This window comes from Calonectris borealis, chromosome 8 (genome assembly GCF_964195595.1).
Source record: "Calonectris borealis chromosome 8, bCalBor7.hap1.2, whole genome shotgun sequence".
Lineage (NCBI taxonomy): Eukaryota > Metazoa > Chordata > Aves > Procellariiformes > Procellariidae > Calonectris > Calonectris borealis.
Genome location: NC_134319.1, coordinates 34,199,505 through 34,219,807, shown reverse-complemented (window position 1 = coordinate 34,219,807; position 20,303 = coordinate 34,199,505).

Here is a 20,303-nt window from a genome sequence, read left to right as displayed (position 1 = left end):
CACCCTGACCTTATCAGAGAAGCTGTGTTGCTTCTTGTGACAGCTCTTGTTAAAGATATATATATTAAAAAAAAAAATCTCACCAGAAACTGGAGATTTCCCCCATTGAATTAGACTCCTCCTGTTCTAATATCCTTTCAGCTTCAATGACTAGGACAAGGTATCTCCAAAATAAAGGTGTCCAGTGGCAGCATCCCTGGGCAACACATCCAGAAGTTCCCACCAATCCCCAGTTAATTGGGGGATAAGCAGATTTTTACACCACCTTTGCCATTTAGGATGCGGTTTTGTTGGACAACTTGGCCAACGTAGGCATGAGAGGGGCAGGCCTTTCATGAGACCACAGGCTGGTCCAATGGTGGCCAATCCAACGGGGGTTTTCTGTGAACCGGTGGCAAAGTTGGTGTTCAGGCTGTGGTGGTGTGATGATGGGATTCATCCTGCTGTGAATGAGCAAATCCTTCTTCCTACGTTGCGTCTGAAGGATGGGGAAAGTCATCATTGCTTTCTACCTTTCTGGAGTCTTCTTTTTTTTCTCCTCAAATAGAAAGAAAGGCAACAAAACCAAAATGTTATTAGTGGAAACTTTTATTTTGCTTTTCTGCTGAAATTCCAGGAAATACATGTCATCACCATCAACCCCGGCCCAGGTTGGGCAGTTCAAAGCTCCTTGACCAAGATTTCACAGCTTGAGTTTCTTGCTGCTTCTGTGCCCGCTGTGCCCTGAGCAAGGGAAAGGAAGGGCTGTGCCTTATTTAAACATAGCTGGGCTTTTTTTGGAGAGAGACATCTTTCCCCTTGTTCTAACAATTAACCGACAGGATCACGTTGCAGAAAAATATAAGAACTGGGATGGGGAGACGAGGATGGATGTGAATGTAGATTTCTCGTCTGGTGCCATACAAAGGCACTGCTTGTACTACAGCAAGCCCAGCAGCATTAGCAGCCAAATTATTTGCTTAATTTTAACTGCTGTCCTCGTTGCATCTTGTCTTGCTAATTAGTATTTTAAGTGCTTGGAAAATAGTTTGGACGTATTCCTTCCTTTCACACACGTTTCTATCGCTATTGCTATTCCTCCCTCCTGCCCCGTGCCATCACCTAAGTAACATCGTTTCTGCTTCCAGATGGGTTGAATTCTCTAAAGCGGGAGGAAAACACAATCTTCTTTGCTTATTCATGCACGGAGCGCTCTTATTTGCATGAGAAGAGAGCAGGCTGTGGAGCAGCTCTCCCTAAAGGAGAAGGGAGAAGGGAACCTATGTTCGCAGGCGGGGAATAATGAGGCACAAATGTAAATAAGCTGAATTTTTTTGTTCTGCAGCTACCCTGGGTTTTTATACCCTGTTTGCAGCATTGAAACTGCTCTGCGCAGCTGATATGCGGAAATAGTGGGCTGGGAACACAACTGGCAATTTCGGTTGGATTTCACCGGGCAATTGCCTTGGTGACGTACGTCGCGATTAGTACGATGCAGAGGAGGACGTCCTAAATGACTGGATTCAAAAAATAGGCACGGATTTCTGAATGAACACAGCGACCGGGGTGTTGTCACGTGGCTGGCTGCTAAATCTGGTACAGCAGTAATGCTGGCAGGCATGGACAGAGGTACAGCGACGGGGGGGGACCTGTTGGACCTGAACATTAGCCCAGGAATTTGTTGATGAACCTTTGAATTACACTGACAGGGAACCTTAAACGATGCTTTTTTTGCAGGTAGTATCTGGCAGTTGTACAAAGGACCAAAAAACCCCCCTTACTTCACAGATCTCCTTTTAGTTTTTTGAATGTACCTTTCTGTAAGTATGCAGATAGTAACTATTAAAATCCATTTTCAGCGGTGGCAGTTTTCAAAGCACACACTCACCCCAGCTGCTATTTATGAATGATGTTTGGGAGGTTCTGCAAATGGAAGAACAAATACATTTTTTGTCATGTGCACAATTCTGGATATTTAGCACACAGAGGCACTTCCCAAACGTTTTGTGAGAACAAAAAGCCCTTTCCCTGGCTGTTTACAGATGACTTGCAAAGAATAAGTGAGAGATTTGAGTGTAGCTGAACCGAGCAGCTGCCGAGAATTCAAATAAATGGTCTTAAACCCTGCTTTTTCCACAAGCTCCGCTTTGGAGGATGCAGAAACGAGACATGTCACAGGCTAATGCTTGTCCATCAAAGCAGTGGTGAGAAGGAAACCTTGTCTCATTTCCATTCTCCTGACTTGCTCTTTGGAAGTTGATTCTTTAAGCGTTATCATTGCTGAAAGCTTTTTAGTGTTTAGGCTCCAGCCGTGATCTCATGGGCTTTGATGAGCTTTTTTGAGCTGAAAGGAGCTTGTGCGAACAATGAAATGAAGATGATCGCTTGCATCTCTATGCCATGTGCACTGGGATGTGTCAGTCTATATGATGAATAATGCACATATCAGCACCTTTGATTTTCCCAGCATTGATTTTCATCTCTTGCGTATCCTCAGTGGGGCAAAGTCTGACTTTCCAAATTTTCAAGGCTCTCCAAATGTATCCTCTGTAGTGAAAAGTACTGTGATGAAGAACACAGGATTTCTTCCAAAGCCAGGCTGGCCCCAAATCCCTGCGTTGCCAACGTCTGCATCCAAAAGAGCTGAAAACAGAGTCACCTGTAAGGTGTCCCGTACATCCCCCGTCATCAGAGCTAATAAGATAATGCCCCTATTAGGCCATTCAAGGCCATAAAAAGAGGTTTTAAATCACAGAAACATTACACTGCAATATAAGCGGTGGTTTATCTGTAAGCTTGTTTTACTTTTCCTTGTTTGTTCATGAATGGGGAATCTCTCACATCTTATTCAGAAGCTGTTTGGGACATTTCTTTCTTTGCAGGTGGGGTTACTGAACCCGCAGGAATACTCGGCTCAGACTTACAGCTGGCAAACTGAGTACTCAAATGCTATTTAAAACAAAACAAAATCAAAGTAAAAATGCACCCTTCTTACGGAGGTGTTTCTGCACAGCTGGTGTAGCGTATGCGGAAGCCCTCAATGATGCTACAAAGCTTTTACAGGGCTCGTTAGACCTGACCTACCTCTCTGTTGTGTTTTCAACTTGCGGAGAGAAGCTCCTCCAAACTCAGGCTAACACCGGCGTGGCAGAGATGTCTTCCTGCTTCTGAAATATAGTTTTGGCCTGCTCCAGGCTTCAGCTTCGCTGTAGCAATGGCATCCTGAAGGGAGGGTGAATCAACAGTGACTGCTTTCTCTAACACATAGCTATGCATCAGTCTCTAACGTAAAATAAGTAACTCCACTGTCAGATGTAGGACATCATTTAATTTTTTACTGTAGCTGTGGGGTGTCAGAGTTCCCACTGAAAAGTCCACTAGAGAAAAAAGCGGTGGTTGTACTCTACCGCCTTGACATAACAAGGGAGTGGAATAACAAAAATCTTAAATTTGCATCCTTATTGTGAGAGGCATTTTTTAAAACAACTTGGTTCACTCTACATCACCTCCTAGATTCACCTATTAATTTCTTAGGGTACAGAAGTTGACTAAATTTGGTCCAACCTGGTGTCGCTTGGGTGGGAATGGGTGCCACATCAATCTCTGTCCTGCACAGAACAGGGACATCTTAGGGGTGGATCCAAAGCGGGCATTTCTCTGCCTTTTGTGGATGGCTTTGGGAATGTGTCTCTCTTTTTGGTCCCCAGGCACAGTAAATAACCAAGAACTAGGTTGTTACGAAAACCCTCAGAAGCTTGAGACAAGGTAAGCACCTTTCTAGACTGAAAGGTCAAGTGGTGGTGAAATAACCCTGGGGACAGGCTCCTCAGGCCAACTTCACCTTGCTCGTGGGTTGAATTAACTGGGCTGTGGGTAGACAAAACCTTTGTCATTGGTTGCATTTAGTTTGTGGACTTTTCTGTAATTCGGTACTAGCAAAAGGAGGATTTCTCACCTGAAACCCTGCTAGGGGTCCTGTCCATTTTCTTGGAGCGAAACCAGTTTGACCTACTGCCTCCAGGGAGTCTGTGCTCCCATGTACAACAGTTTGCGTCTACTGCCTATACCTGGTCACGACTGGAATCGGACTTCTTCAGGAAGGTGTCCACAAACTCAGTGTGTGATTTTTGAGCTGACAGAGGGTGGCTGGGCTAGACTGAACTAAACCTGCTCACGTGGTGTACGCTCATGTCATCCGTTCTTTGGATCAAAAGACTGATGGCAAAAGTGCATAATAATGAGTTAATAGAGACCTAGGGGGACTCAGAAGTCAACTGTTTGACAGCAGGGGTCTGCTTGCCCATTTTTCTGACAATTTCTCTGTCAGGCCTTATTACACAGTCACTTCCACATCTGAGGGATGACAAAATGGATTAGCATATCCAAGCTAGACGACGTTGAAAACAAACATCTTTCATCTGCTAAGTATCCCCTTTTGGAGCCATTCCCATCCTGATGGTTGCAAGGGCCTCTTGGAGGCCGCATGCTTTCTGCTGCTTTCTTCTGCAAAGGGACCACCATCCAGTAATGGCATCCCAGAGCTGAGACAGGTAGGTGCCAGTTTGAGCTCTTATCCTGGGATTGTCATCTCCGCTGAGTTTCTGCTCATGACCTCGCAGCCCACAAGCTGTACAGCTGGTGATAAGCAGCTTGGAAGCGCTCTAGGGCTCACGTATTCCCAACCATGAAGGCATGAATAACTCATAATGCACTACAGTGCATTAATCAGCAAAGGATGTAGAGGCTGTTGGAGTCAGAGGGAAGGTGCTCTATGGGCTTGAAATACTCTTGGATTGCATCCATGCTCCCTCTGAAGTCAATAGGAGCTGGCTTGTAATACTATTAGAATTTTCTTACATTTGTCTCAGATGAACCCCCCAAAAATTGTTTGTAGATATCCATGCTCAGAACATCGGTTTTGATGTGTGAAAATTTAGTCTTGGAAAACAATCACGTTCAGTGGCAGCGCTATGGATTTATAATAAGATCTGAGCAGCCCCACTGTATGTGTCGGTGGTGCCTCCCAGACCTGCTGGTTTTATGGGTTTTAGGGTAAAACCTTACAAGGGACCGCAGAGGCAGCCAGGTTTAAGGAGGAGAATATTGAGGAGTATTGGAAATATATATTCACTATGAATATCAAGGAATTCCCATCTTGCGCAGCTGTGCAAGCCCGCCTGGCCAACAGCCTGTTTTGCTGTAACCTCATCTCTGTACTGAACTCGTCTTTCCTTCTCACCTTCGTGAGGCTTCGAGGGGACGGCATGATGCGTGAGGTCTTTCTTGCCATTGCTCCTTCCACAATGTTGGCTGCAATGGTGTCAGTGCCCAGCAGCCTCTCTTGCTGACCGGTACTGTCTTGTTCTTTTAGTCTTTTGCATTTATAAGTGCTTTTCAGCTGGGATTGCCATTTCTTCTGTTCAAACCGGTTGGGATTAGGACCTTGGTTGAGCACCTAAGAAGTGTATGTCAATAGAAAGAGTAACCCTGCAAGCATTCATGCTTACTCCCTGCAAAATACAGTTTGGAGATTCACGTTTGGTCCGTAGCATCTCAGCATGCAAACCAAGTAATGGCACATCTGCCAATGAGCTTCACCTTCGGTGAGATGTGGTCTTTCCTAGCCCAGCCCTGGCTTGCAGATCAGTCTTCCCCCAGATTTATACTCAAGGGGTTGCAAACAAAGAGCCAGGACCCTTGTCCTGTTCCCTCTCTGCAGCTGGTGGTTTTGAAGTGATCCGGACTTAAACAAAGAAGCCTGCAGGCTGCTGGGGAGCTCGTCCCAAGGGTTGTATCAGTGCAACTGAGCAGAGAGCGAGTGAGGGAAGGACCAGCACGACCTACATCTGCCAATGGTTCGTCAGCTAGAGGCTTCCCCACCCCAAGCTGGTGTATCGATTAGATTAGTCATGTTGGTACTTGAATTAGTTCATTGCCAATCAATTCCTATTAATAAACGCAACTGTAAATGTGTATGAAGACCCAAACCCACCTACAGACTCCAAAGTTAGAAGACAAGTTTGTCTAAAATGAGATCAATTGTCACTTGAGGTGCCATCTCTGTGTTTGCTGGCCGTTCCCTGTTGACAAGTGGACTAATTCAGCTCATTCACAGCAGCCTACATCTGCACTCGTACCAGGGCACGCTCTCCGTCCTCCACAAAGCACCCCAAGCAAATGAAACTTAGACCCTCGGTAATTCGGCGTAGGTCAGCAGGAGGTCAGCACCCACAGATCTATGAATAGAGAGTGGGAGCACAAGGCCGTAAGCGCATTCATGTTTGTTAACTCAATCTCTCCTCTGACTGTCACCACGTCTCGTGTTTCTGCTGCGACCTGATGTGTATTTGCAGGCTCGGGAGCTACAACACGAGTAATATGCTGCAGGGTGCTCGAGATGTTTCCGATACCCAGCTCTGTACGTGTGATGCCGGAGTATCCCTGGGCGCTGGCAGCCGTCGGGGTGGAAATGCCGTGCTTGTTCAAGGGCTAGATTTGACTTTTGCGTCAAGGTCTCACGTCCTCCCCCACCGCCGGCGCAGATATGCCAATACCGTCTTGTAAAGACAAAGTCATCCAGACGATGTCTAACGCTTGCCCATGATAATGCTTCTCGATGCTGCTATCCACGGCACCTCAGTGGGGATCGAACATCGCAGAAGACGCATTTCAACCCGCTTGAACAACCAGCCTTGTTCCAGCGCTGACAGTAATAGTAATTTTTCTAGACAGAATTGACATTATGAATGAGTTGTTGGTTAATTTGCTTCTTTCTTAACATCATTGATCCTATAGCTACGTCCTTAAGCAGCAGTGCCTGAATATAAACTACCCAGCAGTAAAATTATAACTCCATTTGGATGCAGAGCACAGCCTTCTTATCGCCAGACTTTCAATCCTGTCAAGAGTTTCAGGGTTACTCATGCAAAAATAGCTTGTCTGCTTGAGTGAGCATACGAGGGCTGTTCATCAGCATCATACGCAGAAGCGTAAGCGCTCGCCGTCGTCAGCTGGGGAGCAGGTTAGGAAAATCTGTCTTTTCAGAGCCGTACAAACCCATCTCACAGGGAACTCCTCCTGGAGCTCTGAGCCACGTGAATGAGCCCAAACGTTAGCCCCATCTCCCATCAGCAGCGCTGGCTCGGCTTGGTCAGACCCTCACCCTGCTCCAATGACAGAGCCAAAAGACATCCAGATTTACTGCTTTTGACAAAGCCATCCAGCAAATTTCCAGCTAGTTTAGCATTTTGAGGAGGACATTAAAATAGCGCAGGTTTTAATGCTTGTAGTAGCAGGACCGTGCAGGTGAGCCATGAAGATGCTGGTCTTCAGCTCAGTGGGTTTCAGTCTGTCTTTAAAAGGCTCTCCTCCAAAATTTGGGCAGCTATATTTGATTATACCTGCTGCCTTTCCCGTCCCAGCCTTATGGAAACGCGACCTGTCCCTACGCAGGCATTGTAGGGAGCTACTCTTGGCAAAGCTTCTGGGCAAAAAATTAAGGAAAGTGGGTAAAAAGTGCAGGAATATCCCTCACAAGGGGAGCAGCCTTGCGAAAAACAGGGAACTGAATAATAAAACTGAACGGTGGGAAACAAGCCAAGAGCCCGTGTCGTGAAGCTGCTGAAGCAGATAGCAGAGCTATAACATAGCGATGGTTTTTTTCCGTAAAGAGTTTGCCTTGCTTTCCAAGGGAGAGCATAAAGACCTTTTCTCACCTTACTGTGACAAGTTACAAATGGAGGTTAAGAAGAAGATTATTAAATTTGGCCACTCATGTCCACTTGAGGAATAAAAAAAACCTTTAAAAACAAATTATTTCATGTAAGTAGGACAGTCCAACCTTTATTCTTTCCCAGGGGCTTGGTTAAATAAATACTTTTCTCTGGGTGAAAAAATGAACTTTTACAGTAAAATCTGTCAGCCAGAAATCATTTCCAGTGGGCAAGCCGCTGAGCGGCCGTAGCGAAACATCCCCAGATACTCAGGTATACTTTTTTTTTGTTTATTACAAGTCTGCTTTTGATACAAATAACCCCTGTCTCATCTATACCTGTGTGTTTTTATGCACACCCACACACAGATATATATATATATATATGAATATAGGACTATTTATTCCCAAACTTAAAGCAGCTTTTAAATCACGTGATGAGATGTAACTACTCATCTCACAGGCTCATACCCGTGGCTGAAATATCAGGTCTGCTCCCACCGGCGTGGATGCGAATGCTGAAACGCAGCTGGCTTGGAGCTGGCGCTGGACCTATCAGATGGCAAGGGAGGGATGTATAGATCTCGGTCCTATATATTTCCAAGACACTCTAGCTAAGTCATGTTTCCTTGGGAGCTGAGAAGTGGGAGAATAAGATTTCTACTCCGAAGGTACGTGCCCAGAGCACCAGGCCTTTAATTATGCAAAGAACCAGAGCCAGCTTCCTCCTGCCTTTTCAGATAAGTGGTTTCACCGAGAGATTACAGCGAGCAGAATTTGGCACCCGGCTCCTTTGGCACGAAGGGGCTTTTTTTTTTTTTTTGCCCACGCAGACTCCTGCCATGGAAATTGGTGCTTATCCGAGGATCCACCCAAGTGGATCCAGTTGCCATGTCAGCGGATTAGTGCCTACAAAAGACCAGCAACCCTGGGCAGAAATTTAGCATCTCCCAAAGCCTGTGAGCTGAATCCTAAGGAGGCTTATTTGTCCTCTTTATTCCACATGGGAAAAGTTGGCTCAAGCCCCATTTCGCTCCAGTCCCTCCGGCTTTGGGAGCTGGAAAGGCAGCGAGCGAGCCCTCCTCCTCCGGAGCCGGGTGTTGCCGGAGGCTGTTTTACTGAAGAACAAACTGGTTATGTGCGTGCGAGCGATACCTGGGCCGTGGCAAATTGCGGAAACCATCAGAAATTCAGCGGGCTCTCTAATACCGACTTGGCAGCCTCAGAATAACTATCGCTGCCTGATAATTAGACAAAAATACAGCCTTGTTTTCCTCCTTTGCAATCCTGTAGTGGCTGGCTGTAGCAGGGCAGCCGGTAGTCAAGGCAAGGGACCTTACCCAGGGAGAAGCAGGACATGCTGCCTCCAGCCGCAGCCAGCTCCCGCTCTCCAACCGTTTCGTATCCAGAGGGCTGAATTTAGCTGAAATCGGATCTATAAAAAGTGTCTTTTAAGTTCCTATGGATACAGTGAATCGCTGCACTTGCATGAAATGTGCAGAATATGTCTTCGGAGACTTTGGGAGAAGCAACCCTAGTAGTAGAAACTTGGGTGGAGACTTTGGAAATTGCCTCCGTGTTGGGTTAATGCTGCTAATTGAAGTGAACGCTAAAGCTAATACAGACTTCAAGGGGAGCGGTTACCCCAAGGGGTAAATCTTGAAGATAACTAGAGTACTTTTTCTATATTTCAATGTTTACATGGAGGAAAGACTTCATAGCTGCGTATTTACTGTGACTGTACGGGAGGGAGAGTGACATCTGAAGAAACATATGCAGGCTTTCTTCTCCAAAGAGAAAATTGGATCCAGACAAAAATGACCTAAATAAACATTGGAAGATCATAGGAAACTGTTCCTTGGAGGCAGAGAGGAGGAATATATACATGCAGATAAGGGTTGTGTGCGAAAGTTGAGTATTGTTCTTTGGGGAATTTCAGTGCATCAAAGGAGCCTGATATCAGTCCTGGAATAACATCAGAAGAAACATTGTCTGAGGAGAAGAAGTAGAGGGGGTGAAAGAAATTTATCTGGGCAGGGGAAGGTACAATGGACTCTCCAGTGTTAAATACTGAGGTGGTTTCCAGCTTTTCCATGTTTTGCTCACTGGGCTCAAGAGAGCACGACTTCTCTCCACTCAGGTGCTTGTGAGTGATGGAGAGATGGATGAGTAGACTTTGTGGTGGGGCCAGGAAATTTGACGATAATTTATTGGGTCTGTATGGGCTCAATTTTCTATTACAAGCATAGACTAAGGTAACTACGGCTTGTATCTGCTCTATCCCCGTATTGGAATGGTCCGCTGCCGTCAGCCCGCTGTGTCGGCTCTCAGGCACGATGACAGACCCCTTTGCACAAAAACCCAGCATTGGGGAGAAATGAGGGTATCAGTGGGGGTTCTCCAGCCGGCACGACCTGCTAATTCCCTGGGGAAGAGGTGCAGGAGAGGGGCAGTGAATGAGCACTCGGTGTGAAGTTCTGGGCTGTAAATACACATTGCGGATCGGGATGCGTTCCACCTTTATGCACCCAGGAGTGCATATGGTCTATTTTAAGTTTCTAAATTAATATTTTAGCTGCTTTGCAGCTGAAACGTTAGGCTTTGTGGACATCTTTAACCATTAAGATACCAGGTGGTATCTGCGGGCTCTGCGTGGTTTGCTCGAGGTCCGGGATGGGAGAGCAGCCCTGAGCCTGAGCACAGAAATCCCAAATGCGGCTACACCGGACGAGGGAATTGGTTGTCTGCCACGTGCGAGCTGGTCATGGGGATACTGGAAAACACTGGACCCACGGGGTGTTTGCTCTATGGTCGGTCTATGTACATGCCCTGGGCCCTGCAAGGAATAGGAGACAACAGAAACGGTCATAAACCCAGAGGATAATTTAGGAAGGAAAAAGGCATTGAAGCAAATAAGTGACGGAATTTAGGAATACTTCAAGAGTATGTACACCACGGAGCACTGATCTCAGCGTGCAATTGAAAAGGATATTATAACATGTCAGTTTGGGGGCAGAATTTAGGGTTTATTGCAAAGAAGAAAGAAAAATCCAGGGCAGAATTTGCTTGTTCCTCCCCACCTCTCTTTTTTTCCCGCAGGTAAGCCAGATTACAAGAGGGCACGTGCAGCTTCTGAAATTATTGCAAACCATCGATGAACCGCTGGAAGCCAGTGATCCACTTATGGCTGAATCGCGTCAGAAAGAGGACGGCATCCTGAGCAAACTGCTGCTCCTCATGAGCACGTTCCCGTGTGAAAACAATGTAAGAACTAGATATGGCTTCGAGACAGTGCTGGGTTAAATATATCATCTTCAGAGGCACCAGTGTGCTTTCTATGTGAATGAATTTACGCTGCAAGTTACAAAGAGCGAATTAGCTTTTAAAAATAGACCGGTGCGCCTGAATTCAGCTCGGTGGCTTCTCCCCTTCGGCTTGGCTGGATGCTAATGGCGCGTCAGGCGGTGGCTTGTTCGTGTGTGCTGGCCCCGTCAGTCCGAGAGGGCTTGGAGTAATTGCTGAGCTGTATTTTTAGCTTCAGGTTCCTCCGGTTCTCGTGCCCGAGCCTGACGGCACCACTCTGTTTGCATGTTTTGGGTGAGTCACTCGGTCGTACGGGCTGAATTACCCTGCTGTGGGCCAGCAGTTTGGCTTCAAGAAAATGGAGGCAGCGAGCAAAATCTGCCCTGCATGGGATTTTCTTTCTTCGTGGCAATAAATCCGCCCCCCCCCCAAATTCTGATATGCTGATATGCTGTGATACCCTTCTCAGTCACGGTCTGAGGGCAGCGCTCGGTGGCGTGCATCCTCTTCAGATATTCAGAAAAAAACAACTCCAGCCCAAAGCGTTTGGGTGGCCCCTTCTTGTGCGACTGCAGCTCCTGCTTGGCCAACCCAAGTCACTGAGCATCTCTCTCGAAAGCCCCATTCTTCAATTCCATCACTTGCGCTAGCATAGCTAATATTTAAGAATATTTAGGAATACCTCTGACAGTAGGAGAAAGCTGTCCCAGCCTGGAAGACCAGGTTCAGCCCTGAGATGCTCTTTCAGGTAGCTGCTGCCTGTTGAACACTGAGAAAGGGAAAAACAGGCTTACGTTGAGCACAAAGTACTGATGAGAAGCTCTTCAGGATACTCTGCTTATCTGGCCAGAATCTGTTGACCACAAGTTCAAAAAGACAGGAGGTTTTTTTCAGGCCAAGGAGATGCTGCGCTAGAGAGAAACCCTGCAAGGACCAGGTGGGACCCCAGAGGTGTGTTGGTGTTTTAAGCATCACTTTTTTCCTTTTCCTCTCTCGGTTTCGTTCGCTGCAGCTGCTTGTGGGAGTCCCCCAGGGTCTGGGTCTGCCAGGGCATTACTTCTCACAGCAGAGCCTTCGAAAGGCTTTGCATGAAAGACATGGAAAAAAATGGGAGCTTTAGATACCTTTCACAGCCTGAAAGACCAGCCGAGCGTGTTGCGATGCTCCGTGTTGCAGGGCTGTTAGGCTGACACATCGCACGGTCATAAAAGGCTCTTTGCGCTAAAGAAAACACAGTAAAAGTCTGTTGCTGGAGTTGCTACCCAGGGAGAAAGCTGCAAAACTGCCTTCGCTGCGAGGTGGGAAGGTGCCCAAAGGGAGGCAGGTGCCTCTGCGCTTCCCAGGGGGAAATTGTCCCAGTCCCTCTTGATCTCATGCCGATGGTCCCAGGGCTGCGGTAACCAGTTGTCATTTTTCCAGGGCACACTGCTGCTGGTGGATGATTTTTAAGGTGTCTAAGAAATAACCCTGTGCAGCCTAAAACTCTCGGTCCACCAAGAAAAAACTCAAACAGCCATGTAAATGATTTTTGTACAGATATTCCCATGCTGGATTTATTTGCTGTTGTTTCCCTGTCGCCTTATTGTTCTTTTTATATATTATCTTTGCGTTTATGCGCTACCTCCACCTCCTCTGCAACCCCACATGGGCAGAAAGCGACTGCTGCAATGGAGTGTGACCCAACCTCGAGCCCTGTCGTGCCCTGGCCCATGCGGACGGTGTCCGGCCGGGCAGCTGGAGCAGGGATGGCATCAGGGAGGATGCCGAGGAGGAGGAAAACCTTTCCACAAGTGATTGCAATGGGGGAATGTAGGCAAGGAGGAGGAAAACCTTTCCAGGTGCTATAGGGGAAGGGGGAATAGCTGTAGGATGCGCTGGAATAAAGGAATGGGCTGTGCATCCGCATCCCAGTGGGCACCGGATGGATCGGCACCGGCACCGGCACCAGCATGCCGAGCTGTGCCAGGGCCAGGGGGAATCACCCCAATCTCTGCACAGCGGCACGGGTGCAATCATCCACGCGCACAGCAAAAATACGGCTCCTGCCTCCCGGTGCTCGCACGGATCGGAGGCGGCTCAGCCTCTTTCCCGGGAAACGGCATTTATGAAAATAGAAAGCTGGAAATGCCGCCGCACGGCAGCTACATATAGCCCCGCCGACAGACGAGCGGCAGCGCTTGCTCCAAAACCAAAGGCAGGGGAAGGGGGGGGCCGGCTCCCCGCCGGGGCCAAGCGGGGCTGGGGCAGAGGCGGCGGAGCTGCCGGCCACGGCAGCAGGCTTTGCCGGGAGGACGTTGGCTGAGAGCACGAGATGCACAAGCAAGAGAGTTGCTCAGAGGTGAAACCCTGGCTCAGCGCAAAAAAATGAACTACAAAATGTCCCAGCTTTCCATTAAAATCGTGTTTTCTTCCTTAATGCTTATACGATGTGAGAAGCGCTAGTTGTTGCAGTTTTTTTTCCCCCAAGACCGACATCTGTATTAAAACGTGAACCTTTCGCTGAGTTAGATGGGTTTTTTTGTCAGCCCTGATGTGGGGAAGTGACACCGCATCCCAGAGGAAGGGTTTCTCTGGCTTCACGCGGTAAATGCTGGTTGATGCTGGTGGCTGGGAGCACGCTGGGATTTGCCGGGGCCAGGATGCTGCTGCGGCCGGGTCTGCTTACCAGGAAAACGGGACATGTGCATGGTTGGGCTGCTTTTCTACGATATTTGATAATTTTGCCATCCTTTGAGATGCTTGGTATTTTTCCCCCAAATAAAACTAGCTTACAGTTGTATGTTTGCCAAACGCTGGTTTTGGGGGCTAGTTCCCCAAAGGCACTGAAGCGGAGGAGGGTGGACGTGGTGTGACCCCCCAAAGACGCTGGTGGTGGAGCTGCGGCTCACCACATTTGCTGGCCACCAACTGCGGTGGCTGTAAAAGCAGTGACAAGGAGCAAGGACCACCTCGGGATCGGTGTCACACCGCCGAAGGGAATTTGGGTCTGTTATAGGAAGCTTTAGGGTTGCAAAGTCAGTCCCAGAATTCAGGCTGCCGGTGCATCCTGGGCTTGACCTTCTTGTCGTCCTGGGCTTGATCTTCTTGTCGTCCTGGGCTTGATGTTCTTGTCATCCTGGGCTTGATCTTCTTGTGAGTAAGTGTTAAAACAGTCTTTTACTATGGGTTTTAATACTATTTTTTTCCATTCGGTAAATGGGGAGTCACTCAATAGTCCTTATCCTTCTCATCGGCATGTTACTTTATATGTTATTAATCGAAGAGCGTCCGGACACGGCCCTGAATACAGAAGTCCTGCCTTTGGGGTGTTTCACCAGAATATCAAAACGATGCACAAGCATTAGTGAGCTGTAAGCATTGTAATCCTATATAATTAGATGAGGAAATTAGGCAGGGGTGATGCTGTTCCCTTTTGCTGCTAGAGATCCGAGGAACAGAGATTAAGGTCATAAGTGTTTATTAATTTCCAGTGCTCAGTTTCAGATAATGAGAGCTTAACTTTTTAATTTAATTTAATTTAATTGCTCATCCCTAGCAATTCAACTGCACTTCACTGGTTCAACCTGCTGTGGAAGCGATAGCTAAACCAAAAACTCTCCGCACCTTGAAGTAAATGGCCTCTTTTTGGGGGCTGGACTGGGATCTAAAGAGGAGAAGGGACCTGTTCATGGCTCGTACATGCTCCCACCACTTTGGGATGCAACGTGGTTCTTCTCCTGAAGACTCGAGAGTCCTTAAGTCCACCTTGAAAAAAATTCATCACAGCAATAAGGCCCTGCACCTCCGTATTTTTTTGTTTTCCACCTCAGAGACAAATCGTGTGCATTAAGCAATGTAAAGATAGCTACAAGTCAGGGTCTCCTGGCTGGGGCTTGGCACAGCTCCCCGACACACGGTGTTTCTGGGATGGGGAGTTGGGCTCCGGCTGAGCGTTGCCTCTCTCAGCACTTGGCACCTCAGCCCAGCAAACTGGCAAAAACATCTATTTATTTTTCATAGGATTATTTTTCCGCCAATATATTCAAATCCTGTGGGGTTTTTCAACACCTTTCCAGCTTTGGTGGTTTTCTAGTGGATTTTCTGTACCCTTCTCAGGTGATGGCTGCTCTGGGATCTGCACGCACAGTTTTGTTTGGGTCTGTTACTGCTTCTGGTCCAAAAGATCCCCCGTCCACGCCAAATCACCTTATAATGTCCCAGTGGCGTAAATGCCACTTTTTTTCCCCTTCCCTTCCATCACACTTGCCCGACGCAATGACCGCACTGGGGCATGGGAGACGGGCGACACGCAAGGCGAGCGGGGAGTAGCTTTTTGCAGTAAGCTGGAGCAGAAGTAAAACAAGATATCCCAAACCCCAGCCTCCATCCAAATAAACTGTAACTTCAGACATCTCCAATTGGATTCAACTTCTGAGCCTTGGACTCACCTCTATTGGTGATGTGCATTGCTTTGATATACATCTTTATACAGCTATACGTGTATATATAAACCTTGTTCTTTAATACCTCCTACAGCAGCAAGCTGTTTCTCTCTTCCCAGAGTCTCCAGATGGTGCTGAAATCTTCAGAGCTTTGGGGGTTTATTTGTTTGTTTATTTTTAGATAACTTCCCACACTCGGGCCCTAATCAGGATGCCTCAGTCTTTCCATTTACCAAACAATCTCGCTTTTAGCTCGGTTTTTGCCCTTGCTGCCGGCCCCCTTCCCAAGTGGGTCCGTGATAAATCGTCATGGTTTATTATTAGTGTTGGTGCTGAAGTTCATTTTCTAAATCTCTGTTGTTCCTCCCCTTTCCAAAATAATTTGCAATTTCCTCTGTGTTGCGATCTCAGTTATTTGCTTACCTCCACACTGGATCGAGACTGAGTTTTCCGAGGAGGCTCAGCTATTAAAAAATAAAACAGAGAACCACCGATCTCATGTGCTGCTGGAAGAGTACTGCGTAAATACATCTATTTCTCATTCTTTCTAGGCTCCTTATTTTTCTTCTGTTTGTGTATTTTCTAAAAAAACCCCATAAGCCCATATTGTTGAATCTCATTTTGGGTCTCTAGAAATGAGCTGATCCCACTTCTGCGCTTGGGGCGAGCTGGGATAGGTTTGAGCCCCAACTCTGATCCCAGCTGCCTTGCAGCTCCTCCAAGAGCCGCTGAGAAAAAGAGTTTTCCTCAAAACTTCCTTTTAGATCAGATGCCCCTTGGGTTTGCGATGGATCTTCCTTTTTCATATGGAGTTGTTAAAAAGAGGTAGGAGGTCACAATCCCTCATCCTTTAGTATTCAAATTTGTCTTGCTGGAACTATATTCCCAATTTTTCTCACACGCCCCATTAAAGTTTTTGCCATGCTTTCGGTTACATCGCCTCCTTCGGGATATAGCAACGATAATATAAAACAACAAATACCTTTGGGGCATGTCATCTCCCCAAATTTTCTCCAAGATCCTTTCTGCAGTGGCAGCCTAATAACCTTCTCCCAGCTGAGACAAAAACCCTATAGAGTTAGTGAGGGTTTTTCCCCAGTTTTTGTTCTTTAATCAGCATCCATGGAGAGAGGATTGGATGGGTGCTGTAGATGAAGAGGGGCAGTATCAGAGAAGGACTCCGTCCATTGCTCTGCTCTGCTTTTCTGTTGGATTTGTTCAAAGTTTCAGGTCTTCTCCCCAGCGCTTTTCCTAGGATGCCCAAGGTGCCCTACATTAGCATCAGGATTTTTCTCTCATATTCCTAAAAAACTGTGATTTTGTGGAACGGGAGAGAAATCTTTCTCTGACACATGCCAACAAAATTCATCTCCCTGAAGTCGGCAATAGAAGCTGCAACGCCTGCACAGCACAATGCAAACACCCTTCCTCCATCCCAGTTCTCCCTTCTATCAACCCACTAGAACAAAACGATTTAACCAAATAATAAATGTTGAAAGGGCCAGCCCCTGTAGCTTCACAACAAAGGCGAGAAAAATGCTAGGCTAATTATTATCTTCCTTTCCTTACATAGGCCTTTCTGTGAGGCTCTAGCAATTAAAGATGATGCTGCGGAACAAGCTAGACAGGAATTAGGCTGACTTGGGGAAATTACCACCCTGAGGTTTTCAGGATTTTTGTGCTGCTATGTAAATTCCCTTTGCTCAGCTTAAACTCTTTTAACCAGATGCAATACTTAGACAACATATTTTAATAGCTAGTTTTAAAAAATACACTTTAAAATTGTTTCCAGCTAGCTCTGATCCTAGCTTGTGTTTCTCCTGGTGGTCTTGAAACCAAATTCCTGACGCAGATACTCTCCTGACCCTCTTTCTCCGCTCCCCCAGCGAACCTCCCTTGCCAGTCACGTAGAGCTCCAACCGAGACGCACAAGCCAAGCGGATAAATCGCTTGCCCGATTATTCATATACTCCGGTCGTTTCCCTTCCTGTGAAAACAAACCCGTAATCCCAACATAACATTCGCGCCGTATGAAGCAGCCTGCATGCGGGAACTGTTTTCTCTTGCTCCTGCCACGGTGAAAAAGGTCTGTGTGTGTGGTCCTGCAAGCAACCCTCTCCTCCTCCGGCGGCAGGAGGGGCCAGCGGAGCGTTGGCCGATGTGACGTCCCTTGCTGCGGTGTTATCCAACGCCTGTGCTTCCATTTCCATGAGAACTGGGTTTGATCAGATGGTGAAGAAGCCTTTGAGCATGTTCAGCTCTCTTGCAGGAGGCATCCACCATTACCCAGCCTGGCTAATGGGACCTGGATGTCCAACATTGCCCTATCCTAGAAATGGGGCACGTGCCTTACTCAGTGCTGGTACCTGCTGGATTACACATCTCTGCTGGAAATGTTTTGCCTGAGGGGTCCTAGAAATTGCATTTGTCTTTTCATGGCCATGTTGTTTGGTGCCATTTCACTGGAGTGGCTAATATGTTCAAAGCCTGGTTTCCATCAGTCCTAACTGGCAAGCCAAAGTTTACAGCACAGAATTTGTACCTGGATGTGCGACACTGCAGGCTGGACAGAGGTATTTCCCCCTGGCTCTCAGTGTCATTTGCTCCTTCTCACATGATAGTCTCTTCCTCTTTCATATTTTTTGCTGCCTTGACACTTTGTGCTTGTGTTTAGTCTTACACCATCAATTAAAATAGCGAACAATAATAGACCGAAGATCAACCCTTGAACAAATCCATGAGTAACCTCCTTCCACCCTGATACTTCCCTTGATACGTGCAACTCGTGATTTCTTTCCTAAACAGTTTCTCATCTATCATACTATCTCATCTCCAAACCCATTTTGCCGGTAATTACGATTGCTCTCTGTTCTGATAATTTTGCTTTAGCAATAGCTTGGTCAGAGTATCAGCTGAGCCCATCCCTTCTGAGGACAGTGATGGTTATAAATGCTTACCTAGTAGCAACCTGGTTCTCAGGAAAATAAGCAATATGTTTTAAATGCCAGAGTTCAAGTGATTTAATACTTTCCTTCTACTTTCAATTTTGTTTTTTCAGTAAATTAAATTTTCCTGGGAGAATGACACACTCTCTTTTGCTCTACTATATTCTACAGAATGTACCACATTTTTAAGCACAGCAAGTATTTCTAGTCTCTCTCGGCCACTTCTTTGGTATGATACTATATTATTTATGTCATCTTATGTTCTTTTATATTAAATAAGATGTTTTATGGCTAGTTTCAAGCTGCATTTTTCCCTCTAGATATTTATTCTAAGCTTTCAAAAAATGCCTGTATGAATCTAGAAGGTAGGCTGCAAGGTTCTGTGCAGGAGGTGGGCAGCTGGGATTGCCATCGTGCTGGGGTCAGCTTCCTAACACAGCGGATATAATTTTATATCTTGTAAGGAGCAATTAAATGGTAAAGCGGGAGGACTGGGGCAGGTTTTGAGAAAACCACCGTGCTGGCTGTTTAGTTAGAGGATACCACAGTATCTAATATATGCAGACAGCAGAGACGAAGCGTGCTGGCCAGCTAAAAGACTCTTTTGTGGTGTTCTGCTGTAACGCTTGGCGAGGCTGCCCTTGCTTCACACCCTGCCTCCCTTGCTGAGGCACCGGGGTGGAAAAATCAGCTGCGGAGGATCCGGATAGTAGGGAGGGATTTAAACACCCCAAAGTCTTGTTCTTGTGTTTTCTAATAGATGGAGAAGGGGGCAACAATCGGTGTCCTGAACCCTCTACCATTCAGCCTAATTAAGTCATGTAATGCTATTATTAAGCAGGGAGGCTTAGCTGAGCCTCCGGGGAACGCCAAAATCATGTTCGCTTTCACTCCGTTATTTAAAAGTCCATTGTGATAGAAAATCACGCCCACTGAGTGGTGGTATCATAAAACGGTCATGTCGGACCAGTTTGCAGAAGGGATGCTCGCCTCTCGCGAAGAAGGGGACGCCAGGTAATCATCCCCTGAACTGACTGTCCTTCTGAGGCTGGGCTGGCTGGGAGCACGTTAGCTCGGGAGGATGGGGAGGGCAGGGGGGCCTCGGGCCCACGGAAGGATTTGGTACGCCCCGCCTGTGGAAATCATTGGCACGGGCAGACAAACACCTTCGGATGCATTTAGTTTCCACGATTTTCAATGCTTCCCTCTGTGAGAATACAAAATTACTACAGCAAAGTCACTACAGCAAACCCCGTGCCCCGCCAAGGACGTTGTGTGCGTGTCCCAGCTTCCAGGCAGGAGGGCGAGGGCAGCCCCGGGCTCCACAGCCCTTTGGCCCGTTGTTTCGGGAGATCCAGGACTGAACCTGCCAGCACCCGTGAGCCCAAGTCTGGTTTTCAGGCTGAACCACCATTTCTTCAGCCTCAAGCCAGGCTAGCATTTTCGTAGTACCACTTCAGCGTTCAAGAAGGGAGGATTGCCATCGCAGGGGTGGCTGCTTACAGGATTGGGTTTTTTTTTTTTTTCTTCCTCCTTTTTGTTTTTGAGAAGCAGGCAGCAGAAGGCGAGGGGGGTTTTGCAAAGCTCTGGCTCTGCCAGGAGAGGAAGGCTCCTGCTCAGCAGTCCGTAAGCGCCCTCTGGTGCAAACCCAGCCGGCTGGCTTCAGCTCTGCCCCGCAGGTTTATCCAGCAAACATCCACCACGGGTGTTAATTTGGGTATTTCTGTGGCAGAAAGGGGGGTGACAGCCACCCTGAAGGCAGCACTCGCCGAGAGAGAGAGCCTCCTCCGCAGGCTGGACATCGGCACAGCGCTCCTGAGACCTTGCTTCAGATCTTACCAAGATTTGTGGTGCTCAATGGGATCGGTCTGGTCTGGAATTGAGATGCCCAGTTAGTACCTGGATTAGGACAGAGAAGGGCGTAGATGGCTCTCTGGAGACCAT